Below are 10,765 nucleotides of genomic sequence, written 5' to 3'. Positions count from 1 at the left end.
TGTTCCTTCCCGAAACCCACCAAAACCCCAATAAGAGGAATTGTGGATAGGGAGAACAGGAGAGGACAAGAGCAAGGAAATTTCATAAGCTAGAAAGCAGTGGAACAAGGGGTAACTGATTTATAAAACTGAGAAAGCCAAGTCCTCAACTGATATTGGGGAAAACTGAGGACCAACCTAACTTATACCTCAGAATCCTGAAAAGGCTTGGAAATTGGCAACACCAGAGTACCCCAGGAACTAGTGATAAATAAGAAGGGGAGGAGGAGTAGAATGTTCGCTAAAATAAGGAGGACTACTGTCAAAGTTGTTTGAGAAGCAGTTATGTTTCTAGGTCGTCTCTGCACCTCCAGACTGCTGGCAACTGTGTGATTTTAAGATGTATAATGTGTCAAAACATTTACCACCCTACCTGAGAAAGAAGCTCCTGGAGAAACTGCACACTGAGAAACCAGTAAAGACAAAATGTGGGATACAAAAAAACTGGAAATGGAACCAGAAGAAGGATAAAGAGAATCCCCAAGAGAAGCCTAAAGGCAGATCCCAGGATGGCAGCTGGGGAGCAGAGGTGGAAGGCAACCAGTTCCTACTGGGGCAGTGCAGCTCGAGACAAACCGGTGGGCACTGGCTTCCCTAGGATCCTTATTGTCATCGGCCACCGCCTTCCTCCTCCTCTTTTTCTCTTTCTCCTTCTCCTGTAGCTGAGGACAGAATCCCCCCACAGGCCATGCTCAGATTCTTTCCTGTACTTAGTTTGTAAAGTAGCTATTCTGCCTCCATGCTCTGCTGCTTCACTTTACAGGTTTCTGCTTTGACTTTCTCTTGAGGGCTGCAAGTAGCCAGGGGAGGTTTGGAAGCAGAAAACAGAGCCCTCCACTCTCTCTGGCCATGCTTTTTCTTCTTTTTTTAAAGATTTTATTCACTTATTTGGAGAGAGAGAGTGTGTGTGAGAGAGAGAGCACAAGCGGGGGCAGGGGAGGGGGAGAAGCAGACTCCCCACTGAGCAGGGAGCCCAATGCGGGGCTTGATCCCGGGACCCTGGGATCATGACCCGAGCCGAAGCCAGCTGAGCCACCCAGGAGCCCCTCTCTAGCCATACTTTTGCTAAATGTCTAGTATCTGGTCCAAGGGCCCAAACTATGGTGAACCTTATGCTTGCCAGGATGCTGGGAGGCCCTCGCCCACTGACCTCCCTAGAAAGGATTTCTATAAATGCTCAGGGAACCTGACGCCAAGTCATGACCCATAGGCTCTGTTGAGTCGATTTTCTCCTAGAACCATTATCTGATAGTGTCAGTGTCACCCTTCCTCCTACAGAAAGATTGCTGCTTGCTACTCACTTGCTGCTCAGCTGTTCTTTCCTTTTTTTTTTTTAACTAAGGAATATATTATTTAGAGATACATATGTAGGTGGCAAATCTATAAAATTTTTAAAAGACTTCATTTATTTATTTGAGAGAGAGGGAGAAATTGAAAGAATGAGTGGGAGGAGGGGCAGAGGGAGAAGCAGACTCCCGGCAGAGCAGGGAGCCCAACTCAGTACTCATTCCCCGGACCCCGGGATCATGACCTGAGCCAATGGCAGATGCCTAACTGATTGAGCCACCCAGGCGCCCAACAAATCTATAAATTAAAAGAGGGAACTGATTAACACAAATGTCAGGGTAATGTTTATCTTTAAGGGAAGGGAGATGGATGCAATTGATGGAGGGACATGGAGGGTTTCTATGTTACTTAAATGTTCTATTTCTTAATCTGAGTAATGGATACATACATATTTATATTGTTAAATTGTCCATGTAAATATTATATGTTCTTTTGTATGCATGATTTATTTCATGGGATTTTTAAGTAACTGAAAGTTAACAAAAATAAGGATCCTTTTATTTAAGTGTTGCTTATTGAATGTTAGATGGACAGAAAGTATTTGTTTTGATTTGAATGGTTTTTGTAAGATGCAAATGGCTGGAATATATTTTTAACCTAATAGGGAAAAGCCAATAGAGAAGTTTAACAGAGAGCCAAAAGAAGTTTAAAGACCAAGAAAGGATAACATTTCCTGGGATAGTAGGAAGAGATCCACTGGACGAACAACTTTAGAGACTGGTCAAAGTGAAGAATACATGTGAAGTAGAAGCTAGTGTTGGGGTAAAAGAGAGAAGTGCAAACTGAGAGACTGGCTACGTCATTTGCTAAAGGTATTGGGTCTCTAGATTGCATTTCATTAAACTGTGAATTATTTAAATCCACCTGGAGCCAATTTCTGAAATGGGATGCCTTATATTAATTATCTAATGTAGCACTATAACTTACGATGTTAAATAAATAAACATACCTGAATTTGACCTGCCATCCCTCTCACCCTCTCCTATCCCTGTGCCTTAACCACATCTACAACTTTGCAACCTTAGCATTGCTATTTTACATAGGAACACTTTGCTTTTACAAAGATATAAGCAAATGTTTTACACTATTGATAGTGTAATTAAATTTAGAGATCATCAAACATATTGAGACAATATTTTCTTTCATATAACATTCTTCCTGAAAATTAGATATATTTAGAAACTACATTATCCATTTTATTGAATCTAACAGGCCACAGGAGTATCATTTTAAAAAAATCTCTAGTGAGCTCATTTGCAATTTAGCAGTTATAATTCATGGCTAAGTGTTAATTCTGCCTACTAAAGATAAGAATAGAAACTGTGCTCATTGTGATTAGAACTTAATGATAAATACATACAAATTGTAAAATAGGTAGTATTTTTTGTGTAGCTATGTTTGTTGGAAGCAGAGACTACTAATACCAGTGGGTAACTTACCTTGGAACACACAATGGTGTGTTTAAAAGTAAGTACAATCCCTTGGAAAATGGCATCTATGTGTGAGTCAGATCCTAGAACAGAAGAAGGACATAGCAGAAAAAGATGTGGACTTGAATTCTCAATTCCCTTGAAATGAAGCCTACAATATCTTTTTTTCTTTAAAGATTTTATTTATTTATTTGAGAGACAGAGGGAGAGTAAGAGTGAGAGGGAGAAGCAGACTCCCCCACTGAGCAGAGAGTCCGATGTGGGACTCGATCCAGGACCCTGAGATCATGACCTGAGCCAAAGGCAGATGCTTAACTGACTGAGCCCCGAAGGCTACAATTTCAAGACCTTCTTTTAGTGAAAACTTCTCAGAACAAGATGCTTGTCTGACCATATTCAACATGGCTGGAAAAATCAGAGTACATAGTCATTTCCACTCAGTGAGAATTTCTATGGAAGAGAAAATGGAGCAGAAGGAGGAAATGGAAGGTAATGTATTGAGTTCAGTTCCCTGGAAGTCCAAGTGTGAGAAGAATCATGTGAGTGATTTCCTGAGGGGAGTGCTGCTCTGAAGAAATGCATAAGGGAGTGAGGAAAGCAGGAAAGAAGAGGAGACACTGATGAGAGGTGTTTAGCCTGATCCCACAGGGAGCTCTAGAGAATGAGTGTTATCACAGACTTGTGTCTCCTTGAGGCAAGAGGAGTGGTCTTTGATACCCTCATATTGGCTTGTGACCACTGGGTGTGGGGGCCCGGGGAGCACAGATACAGAGTCCTTAACCTTCTAGACATTGCCAGATGTGCTACCTCCTGTTGGTTGAGGGCAAGTTTCAGTATAAATGTGCTGTGAGTTCTTGGCTGCCAACCCTCAGTTGGTCTGGTAAAGGAGCTAGGGCCAGTTTACCAGCTGGGACAACTACAAATAATATTTTTATTTGTGCTCTTTTTTCTTTTATCCTAACACCTCACCATTTACTTCAGGTACATATTTTAACTCCAGAACTTTTTTGGTAGTAGCCGTTAATATGTTAAAAATAAAACTGGATTTTAATATTTAAACACCTTTTTATTTAGCATCTGGGTTCATTGTTATCTAATACTTTAAAAAAGCAAAATTAAAAAGTTAAATTACTTTTCATAAAAGCCACTGAAAGTCTTCAATCTAAATAACCAATCTAGATAACCAATCTAAGTAAGTAGTTGGGTGTTTAAAGGAAAAGGTTTGAGTAAAATAAAAGTGGATTTAAATTCTGGCTCCAATGTCCACTAGCTGTGTGATTGTGTGCAAGTTTCTTCTATGTGCCTCATCTGCTTACCTGGGAAAAAAAGAGGAATAATAGTAACTCCTTAGAGTTGTTGTGAGGTTTAAAGAATACACAATAGAGTTCCATTTCTAGTTTTGGAAATAGGGTGGACCACATCATTGGACAAAACTTCCCACTAGAAATAACTAAAAATACTTTATAAAATATTTTCAGAAGTCTTCTGTAAATCATCAGAGACCTGACAAGATAGAGTTATCAGGCCAATGTCTAAGGAACACAGAAAAATGAGTCAAGTAATGAAGATGCTTTTGCCCTGAACCTGGCCAAACTCTTAAGGTTTAGTTTTCAAGGCCCAGTGAGGAGAATGACAGAAGACAAAATCCCAGTGTGGAGACTCTAACAGGAACCATCTTCCCACAAAGCAGGGAGTGACCTTGAAGAAAACCCATCCCATATTCTCACCTACAAGAAACTAGAAGGTAGTTGGGGAGCACATACCTGAAAGTTTGTAATTATAAACCAACCATTATTCTGCTTTGCAGACCATATGCACACTCGTGAATATAAAACTTCAAGCTGTGAATTTAATATAAAGCCATCCTGGATGTCCTTTTTTCTAGAAGAATCTCAGCTAACAAGTATAGAAGGGATGATAAAATTGGATACCACAAGCATGAAATAATGAACCTAAACTTGTACTCTCCAATATAGTAACCACTGACCACAATTTGCTATTTAAATTTAAATTAATTAAGGGGTGCCTGGTGGCTCAGTCCGTTAAGCATCTGACTCCTGATTTTGGCTCAGGTCGTGATCTCAGTGTCATGGGATTGAGCCCCAAATCAGGCTCTGAGCCTCCTTGAGATTCTCTCTCTCCCTCTCCCTTTGCTCCTCCCCCTGCTTACGCTCTCTAAATAAATAAATAAATAAAATCTTAAAAATAAATAAATTTAAATTAATTGATATTAGAATTCAATTCCTCAGTCACACTATTACATTTCAATGCTCAATTGATTAACTATCATACTGACAGCACAGATTTAGAACATTTCTCTTAACTGAAAGTTCTATTGGGCAGTCTCAATCAAGGCAATAATCATCAATGTCTGCTAAGATCATTAGGTGAAATATAAGAATGCTAAAGTCAAGATTGGCTGACAACATGTAAACCCATGATCAGTTTTAATACACACTCACTCACACACACAGGATTTGTTTAAACACATATAGTCATCATAGGACTTGCATCCACAACCTAAAACAACTACAAGTCAGTAAGAAAAAGCAAGACAACTCAATTTTAAATAGGTAAAATATTTGAACAGGTATTTCATATATCCAGTAAACATAGGAATTGCCCTCAATCTCATTAAACATAAGAAAAAGACAAATTAAAACAATAAAATGCCACCACCCACCCACAGATGGATTAGATTACAGAGATTGACAATACCAAGTGTTGATGGAATGTAGAGAACTAGAATTCTCATTTGCTGTTAGGAGAGTATATTGGTAGAATCTCTTGGAGAACTGTCAATATCTACTGAAGTTTTAATATAAGCATACCCTATGTCATAGGGCTTTCACTCCTTGAGCTATGCCCAAAATGTGTGTTCAAATGTATACCAATAGACATATAAAATAATACTCGCAGCAATATTATTTGCAGTAGCCCCCAAATTGGACCAACTCAAATATTTATCATCAGCAAAACTGATAAATAATGGTATAGCAACACAATTGAATATATAGATGGATGAAAAGAAAATAACAATAAAATAATTGCTACCTGCAAAAACACAGATGCTTCTCACAAATAGAATTCAGAATGAAAGAAATCAGATAAAAGGGAAACATTCTAATAATTCCATTCATAAAAAATTCAAATGTAGGTGCCGTGTCTTTAGACCTCAGTATTGTGGTTACCTCCGAGGTGGGTTGGTGGCTTGGATGGTCTTGTGGGTGCCCCTAATGATCTAATTGTATGTCTGGTTGTTATTTACTTATGAATGGTCATTTGGTGAAAACTCAAGCTGTACTTTTCTGTTTGTATACTTTAATAAAAGAAGTTTATTTAAAAAGATACCATATATACTGACATGCATAAAGGAAGTGGATGAAGGAAGAAAATAAACGAATCCATGAGGAAGCAATTAGATCCAGAATATGGGGTCAAGACAAATCAATGACATGAATAAAAAGGAGGTCCACTCTAGATTTAAAAAAACTTAAGAGGCATAAGAACCAAATGTGATGTCTGGATCTTATCTGTGTTCTGATTTGAAAAAAAAATCCTAAGAATTTATTTAAAAACAATTGGGGAAATGTAAATACCATCTGTGTATTAGCTAATATTAAGAAATTATTTTTGTTAAGCATGATAATTGTGGTTATGGGGTTATGTAATTGTCAGTTATTGTGGTTATGTAAAAAAAAAAGAAGAAGAAGAAGAAGAAAGAAAAGCCCTTACGTTTTGGAGATGGATTTTGAAATATTTAGCGGAGAAATTTCATGACAGGTATGGTTTGTTTCAAAATAGTTCAGCAAAAATAATAAATAAAATGTGGCAAAATATAAATAATTGTTCAAGCTAGTTAACTGGCATCTTGAGTCTTTTTGTTGTCGTTGTTGTTTTTAACTTTATTTTTTTGTAATCTCCATCCCCAACATGGGGCTCGAACTCATGACCATGAGATCCAGTGTTCTATTACCTGAGCCAGCCAGGCACCCCTGAGGTTTATTATACCATTATCTCCACTTTTCTGTATATTTGAAATTTTTCATGATAAAAATTTTGTAAGAATTAAGTCTTGTGGTTATATGGGGTTAGGGATGAGTTGGAGAGCAAAGGGATGGTAGGAGGGAAGGAGGTGTGGTTACAAAATGTCAATAGCAGGAATCCTTGTAGTGTTGGAACTCTTCGTATCTTGACTAGTGGTAGATACCCAAACCTACATATGTGATCAAATTGCAGAGAATTAAATACACACACACACACACACCCCAAAAGAAAGCAACCTGGGGAAATCTGAATGAGACTGCTGAATTGTATCAATGCTATTATCCTGCTTATGATATTATACTACAGTTTTGCAAGATGTTACCACTGGCGGGGAACTGAATAAAGGGTACATGTTATTTCTGCATTATTTCTTACAAGTGCATGTAAATCTACAGTTATCTTAAAGAAAGTTTAACTTAAAATTAAAATAAGAAATAAGTAAAAAAAAAACAAAACAAAACAATGACATAGCCATGCAACATAACATTACCTGGCCTTTATAAACAATGACATAGAAGTTTATGCAGACAAATGGTTAGCTCTCCAACATGTATTATTAAGTAAAAAAGAAACCAGATATATAATAACATGTGTCTTACCCTTCTGAGGGTTTTTAAGTATGTATTTGTGTATATGGGAAATTTCCAGAAGTATAAACAAAAAAAATAGTTGCTTTTGTGAAGTATACCTATGCTAGGGTTTTGGGGTTTTTTTTTTGTTTTTTGTTTTTGTTTTTTTCATTTTTAAAATTTTGTTGTGGTAGGGTGCCCGGGTGGCTCAGTTGGTTAAGTGACTGCCTTTGGCTCAGGTCATGATCCCAGGGTCCTGGGATCGAGTCCCACATCAGGCTCCCCCTACTCTGTGGGGAGCCTGCTTCTGCCTCTGCCTCGGCCTGCCACTCCCCTTGCTTGTGCTCTCTCTCTGTCAAATAAATAAATAAAATCTTAAAAAAAAAATTTTGTTGTGGTAAAAATACACATAACATAAAACTTAACATTTTAGCTATTTTTTTACTTTTTGTTTTTAATGTAAGCTCTACACCCAAAACGGGACTGAACTCACAGCCCTGAGATCAAGGGTCAGATATTCTACCAAATGAGCCAGCCAGATACCCCTTAACATTTTAACTATTTTTATTTTTTTATTTTTTTATTAGTACTATTTCTAAGTATACAATTTAGTGGCATTAAGTACATTCACATTGTTGTAATTAATTATGGTTATTAATATTTGTATGTCTTCTTTGGAGAAATGTCTGTTCATGTGTTCTGCCCATTTCTTGATTGGACTATTCTTTGGGTGTTGAGTTTGATAAGTTCTTTATAGATTTTAGATACTAGTCCTTTATCTGATATGTCATTTGCAAATATCTTCTCCCATTCTGTCAGTTGTCTTTTGGTTTCCTTTGCTGTGCAGCTTTTTATCTTGATGAAGTCCCAATAGTTCATTTTTGCCCTTGCTTCCCTTGCCTTTGGAGATGTGTCTAGCAAGAAGTTGCTGCGGCCGAGGTCGAAGATGTCGCTGCCTGTGTTTTCCTCTAGGATTTTTTTTTTTTTTTTAAGATTTTATTTATTTATTTGACAGAGAGAGAGAGCGAGAGCAGGAACACAAGCGGGGGTGTGGGAGAGAGAGAAGCAGGCTTCCCGTGGAGCAGGGAGCCCGGTGCGGGGCTCGATCCCAGAACCCCGGGATCATGACCTGAGCCAAAGGCAAACGCTTACCGACTGAGCCACCCAGGCGCCCCTCTCCTCTAGGATTTTGATGGATTCCTGTCTCACATTTAGGTCTTTCATCCATTCTGAGTCTATTTTTGTATATGGTGTAAGGAAATGGTCTAATTTCATTCTTCTGCCTGTGGCTCTCTAATTTTCCCAACACCATTTGTTTAAGAGACTGTCTTTTTTTCCATTGGATATTCTTTCCTGCTTTGTCAGAAGATTTACATACCATGTTTTATTTATCCATTCATCCAATGGACACTTGAGCTACTTCCAGCTTTTTGGGCTTGTGAATAATGGTGCTATGAACATAGGTATATAAATAAATATTTGTTCAAGTCCCTGTTCCTTATGTCTGTCTGAAAAAAAAGTATTTTTAAAGAGCTAAATACATGCATTGCCTGTATAAATATTAAATGCTTAAGAATAAATCTAACAAGAATTGTACTGGACTTCTTTAAAAAATTTTTTTAAGTAGATATTAAGAAACTTTAAAGAAAAAATAAATGGGATGATGTAGCATGTTCATAAATTGGAATATTCAATATTTTAAAATATCAAATATCCCTCAAATTTAGATTAAATATAGGGGCTCCTGGGTGGCTCAGTCCGTTAAGAGTCCGACTCTTGGTTTTGGCTCAGGTCATAATCTCAGGGTCCTGAGATTGAGGCCCGCGTTGGGCTCCCATGCTCAGTGCAGAGTCTGCTTGTTCCTCTCCCTCCCCCTCTGCTCCTCCCCCCACTGGCGCTGTCACTCTCTCAAATAAATAAAATCTTTTTAAAAAATTTAGATTAAGTGTAAGTCTAATTAAAATTACAATCTTGTTCTAGAATTGCAAAGAACAGCCAAAATGAGAACAGCAAAGTGGTAAGATTTGTCCTATTATATATCAAAATTTATTATAAAACTGCAGTAATAAAAACAGAGTAGTAATAGTACAAAGACAGACTAATACAAGCAATGAAAAATGATAGGCAACCCAGAAATTCCTCACTTATGTGAGCTCTTGATTTATGACAGAGGTGATACTGCATAGCCATGGGAAAGGACGGGCTTTACAGTAACTGGTTCTGCAAATATAGAACATTCATGTGGAAAAATGAAATTGGATTCTTCTACCGTCCACCACACCTAAACGTGAAAGACAAGTAATTTAACTTCCAGAAGATAATATTAGAGAGTATCTTCATGAATGCCAGGATTTTCAAAACAAGACACAAAAAAGTACCAATCGTGGAGAATAAATTTGATATTAAAATTCAGAACTTTTATTAATGTAGGAACAGATAATTATAAACAAGTGCTTAACCTATGTGAATGTCTGCTGGAATATGTGAGATTCATGCAGGAGACAGGGTGACTTTGCACTCCTTCACATTTCAAAACATCTAGTGTCTTTGGTCCTGCCCACTAAATGTCACTGGCAAAGAAGTCCCCATTCAAAACATGTGCGCACTCACACACGTACACATATGGGCACCCGCGCACACACACACGCACATGTACACACAGGTGCGCTCACACACACTCACATGTACACATGGGCGCGCGCGCACACACGCACATGTACACACACAGCTGCGTGCACTCACGCACGTGTACACACGGGTGCACGCATATACTCACGCACATGTACACACAGGGGCGCGCGCACACACGCACATATACACACGGGCGCGCACGCACACACATGTACACACAAGCGCGCGTGCACACGCACACGTACACACGGGCGCGCACACACATGCACATGTACACACAGGAGTGGCGCGCACACACTAGCACATGTACACACACAGGTGCGTGCACTCACACGCATGTGTACGCACAGGTGCGTGCACACACACGCACACACAGGCGTGCGTGCACACACATGTACACACAGGTGCGCACACACGTACACACAGGCGTGGCGCACACACTAGCACATGTACACACAGGTGCGCGCACACGCACGTGTACACACACAGGCACGCACGCACACACGCACATGTACACACAGGCGTGCATGCACATACACTTACACACAGGTGCGCACACATGCACATGTACACACAGGCGTGCGTGCGCACACACTAGCACATGTACCCACATAGGTGCGCGCACACACACGTGTACACACGGGTGCATACACGCACGTGCAACACACAGGCACGCACACATACACATGTACACACAGGCGC

This window comes from Phoca vitulina, unplaced genomic scaffold (genome assembly GCF_004348235.1).
Source record: "Phoca vitulina isolate PV1807 unplaced genomic scaffold, GSC_HSeal_1.0 scaffold8, whole genome shotgun sequence".
Classification (NCBI taxonomy): Eukaryota; Metazoa; Chordata; class Mammalia; order Carnivora; family Phocidae; genus Phoca; species Phoca vitulina.
The sequence above is the reverse complement of the archived record's forward strand: the minus strand, read 5'-3'. Positions refer to the sequence as shown.